The sequence below is a fragment of the Aplysia californica genome, unplaced genomic scaffold (genome assembly GCF_000002075.1).
Source record: "Aplysia californica isolate F4 #8 unplaced genomic scaffold, AplCal3.0 scaffold00158, whole genome shotgun sequence".
Classification (NCBI taxonomy): domain Eukaryota; kingdom Metazoa; phylum Mollusca; class Gastropoda; order Aplysiida; family Aplysiidae; genus Aplysia; species Aplysia californica.
Genome location: NW_004797428.1, coordinates 245,142 through 248,909, shown reverse-complemented (window position 1 = coordinate 248,909; position 3,768 = coordinate 245,142).

The window sequence follows — 3,768 nt, the reverse complement described above, 5'->3', positions numbered from 1 at the left end:
GTGTGTGTGCGCGCGTGTGAGCGCGTGTGTGTGTGTGTGAGTGTGTGTATGTGCTTGTGAGGGAGTGAAGTAGGTACATAGATAGAAAATAACTTGTGCTAATACGACAGTATTTTGAATACTTTGAAGGCGGGCTTTAACCCAGTCTGTCAGGGCCAACCTGGGCTTAGATAAAAGCAGATGTTTGACTTACGTAAAGGTTGGTTTAAAGAGAGAAAGAGCAGTGCAAACATCAGACTCCCTCTCTCGCCAAGGCGCACTATTCAATGTGTCTGATGGCAAGGTAAAGGCGAGACGATCAGATTAGTTTCAGGTACCTGGGTTCAAAGGGATACAACATCCCACCAGACATTCATGAATACTCAATAAAGAATAATTGATTTACTAAACAACTTTTAAGTACAGACTGTGCGCCTGTTTTTGCTTTAGTCACAGAGAGCAGTATAAGAATAGACGAATTCCATGTGAATAATCACAGATATAGGGTGCGCAAATGTAGAACCTAATAAATGTAAAACATGATATTAAATTCACAGACTGGAGAAAGATGCTGAAACAGCACCTTGACATGGATGGCCGATGACTCTAAAAATAGGTTATTGATAGTCTAGCCAAAGGTTCTCTTGTAGAGAATCTTTGGTTTGGTCAGGCCAATATTGCACCGGCTGAAACAGCACCTAGACACGGATGGCTGGTGCCTGCTCTATAAACTATACATAGATTATTGATGGTCGGTGGTGGTAGAGAATCTTTGGTTTGGCCTGGTCAATATTGCACGGGCTGAAACAGTACCTACTGCTCTATAAGCTATAAATAGAAATATTGATTGGTCTGTGGCAGTAGAGAATCTTTGGTCTGGTCAGGTCTGGTCAGCCCAAATTATCAGCGGATGCAAGATCCGCTTTCCAGAAAAAAAGGTATAGATTAATCCCTAAACAGATTCTAAAATGATTTAATTATGTGTACTTGAATTATACACATTTCAAAAGCAATCTGAAATTACTAAATAAAACCTTAACTTAATTTCAAGCAGCAACTAAAACTTGTCTTCCCAAAGTTAAGCTAAATAGACTAATACTAATACTCGACAGTTGTAAATAATTAAAATTCATTGAAACAGTCAAATTGTAAATCATTTTCAAATAGAAAAGAATAAGAAATCGTGATATTTTTGCATTTGCAATATATTTAATGATTATTTCCCGTGGCAATGTCTGACTACTTTCTTCATTCGCTTGCTGCAGATTTGGGATTTCCAGAATGAGGTCTCTCTCTCTCTCTCTCTCTCTCTCTCTCTCTCTCTCTCTCTCTCTCTCTATCTGTCTCTCTCTCTCTTTCTCTCTCTCTCTCTCTCTTTCTCTCTCTCTCTCTCCCTCTCTCTCTCTCTCTCTCTCTCTCTTTCTCTCTCTCTCTCTGTCTATCTCTTTCTCTCTCTTTCTCTCTCTCTGTCTCCCTCTTTTAAATCTTCTTTTTTTTGTAGTGTTTCACTGCGCTCGCAACTGCATAGGCAAAATAAGGTCATATTAGCGCGCGGAACACATTGAACATTTTCAGAAGGTCGGAAATTTTGAATTTTGCCCGAGTGACGGCCGAAGTTTTCTTTTATCAATATTGGACCACCAAGGGATCTTTAACGCGCGCAACTTTGCACACAGAACCTGTTAAGATTTGTCACACTTCTCCGAGAAGACTTGTTGTTATATCTTACCAACCGTTAGATCATGATGTGGCTGAAAGACAGCTGTAAGAAGGAGCGAAGGAGTAACAGCAGAAAGGCTACAAAAAAGTCAGGAGCCCAGAGGAGGGGGTGAAGGAGGTGACGGAGTGGGGGCAGAAAGTGGAGACGAAAGAAGACGATAGAACATTATTGTTAGAGAGCAGGAAAGAGGTGATAAGAAAACATTTTAGTTAGGAAAATGTTCCGTCGCTATCCAGATTCGAACCTGAGACTTATTGAATGAGAGGGAACACCTTAACCTCTAGGTCACGAGGTCTCTCCAAACCTAGGAGAGAAAGAAGAGGGGGTATATAAAATATATATATAGCCAAGATAGGTCAGTGCATTATAGTCTTGAGGTAGAGCTCAGCTTAATAACATTCTTTTTCTTTATTTTCAATGTAATAATGTGCTTTTACGCCCCCATCAACACAATTTAGATATTTTAACCGTCTGACTTCGACCCTGCACGTCAGGGCCAACGTAGGCTGAGCGGGATGCTTTATTTTACTTTTATCCGCGGCAATAAATACTATACCCTTTTGGGTGTCGCGGGAAGAAAGAGACGTCTCTCTGCCACCAGCAAGAGAGCTTGGGTCAGGGGGATGCCGTGAGCTGTTAATGTTTCCCTGACTCCATCTATCCAGGTCTTTCTTGGTCGCCCTGTAGCCTCGTTGCCATTAATTTTTTTGGATTTTTTTATGGAGGAACGTTGTGCTGGATGGTGTGTTGGTAATCGCCTAAGATGTCCGAAACCATTTGATTCTTTGGTGTTGGATTCGATGCATGACATCATTGTGCCCACCATTTCTCTGACTACTGAGTTCTAATTTTGTCTCGCCTGGTCTCGTTTACTGCTTTACAAAGACACCGCATTTCACAAGTTGTAATTTTTTGCTCCAGTGTCATGTTCGTGGTCCATGCTTGGCATTAAGAGAGATGCAATATCCCAAAAGGAAGACCAGAATGCTCGATAAAACATCTCCACACACGTGATTGAACTCAGGTTTTCTACATGCGAAGGCAAAACGCCTCCCTACTGCACCATAGATGCAGATAGGAATATCTTGTCCTTCTCTCTCTCTCTCTCTCTCTCTCTCTCTCTCTCTCTCTCTCTCTCAAACACACACACACACACAAACAAACACACACACAAACACACACACACACACACACACACACACACACACACACACACACACACACACACACATACACCTTTCACCTATCTCGTTTTTCGATCACATAATTCATTGAACAAATTTCAGAAAGCAATGCTGAATTTACACAATCACGTATTTCATCGTTTATTGTTTTAATCCAAAGACCATTAATGCATAGTAGACAACAAGCGACATCCTTTACAGTGGTAGCGTTTTCGCTGTAACAAAGTTTAAAAGTATAAAAAGAGTACAGTAAATTGTTGCATATTATTGCATGTCAATATCATAGGGGCAAAAACTCATTACGATTTATAAGAAAAATAAAACGTCTTATAAAAACAGAGATGAATGTAAAAGTGTTGACAGCATCAGAAAGATAAAAGGGGGGTTGGGGGGGGGGGGGGAAGGGGGCGAGTTACACTCAGCAATGGCACGAACAAAAAAATTAACGGCAGCATTAGTTTAACAAAGAAATATTTTAAATGTATAAACAGACAACCAGTGTCGGAGGGTAAGGGGGACAACCCAGTGCATAGGATAGAGAGAAAGTTTAGGTGGAGTTATCTGTTAGAATACAGGATAGAGAGCCCAGAGAAAGTCCATGAAGGGTTGTTTGTTAGAATACAGGATAGAGAGAAAGTAGAAGAACTGTCTGTTAAAATACAGGACAGAGAGAAAGTAGAATAACTGTCTGTTAAAATACAGGATAGAGAGAAAGTAGAAGAATTGTCGTTAGAATACAGGATAGAGAGAAGTTCCTTAAACGCGAGAGAATTCAATGCCAAATTCATTTTGTTGCTCATTTATGGGCTTCTTTTCCAGCTGTCGTCAAGGTAGACATTTGTGAACTTCTAAAGACAGTCCTTCATTACAAAAATATTATGCCTC